This window comes from Triticum dicoccoides, chromosome 6B, assembly GCF_002162155.2.
Source record: "Triticum dicoccoides isolate Atlit2015 ecotype Zavitan chromosome 6B, WEW_v2.0, whole genome shotgun sequence".
Lineage (NCBI taxonomy): Eukaryota > Viridiplantae > Streptophyta > Magnoliopsida > Poales > Poaceae > Triticum > Triticum dicoccoides.
The window spans coordinates 698,692,281-698,692,589 of NC_041391.1; positions in this window are offsets into that span (position 1 = coordinate 698,692,281).

The window sequence follows — 309 nt, forward strand, 5'->3', positions numbered from 1 at the left end:
TATTAAATGTTTAGTTGAACTAGTTGAATTATAATAGAAATAGTTTATTTTTAGTAAATGCTTAGTTGAACTAATTGAATTAATATAACTAGTTTATTTTTAGAAATGTTTAGTTGAACTAGTTGAATTGATAGAACTAGTTTATTTTTATTAAATGCTTAGTTGAACCAATTGAAATAATATAACTAGTTTATTTTTAGAAATGTTTAGTTGAACTAGCTGAATTAATAGAACTAGTTTATTTTTACTAAATGCTTAGTTAAACTAATTGAATTAATATAACTAGTTTATTTTTAGAAATGTTTAGTT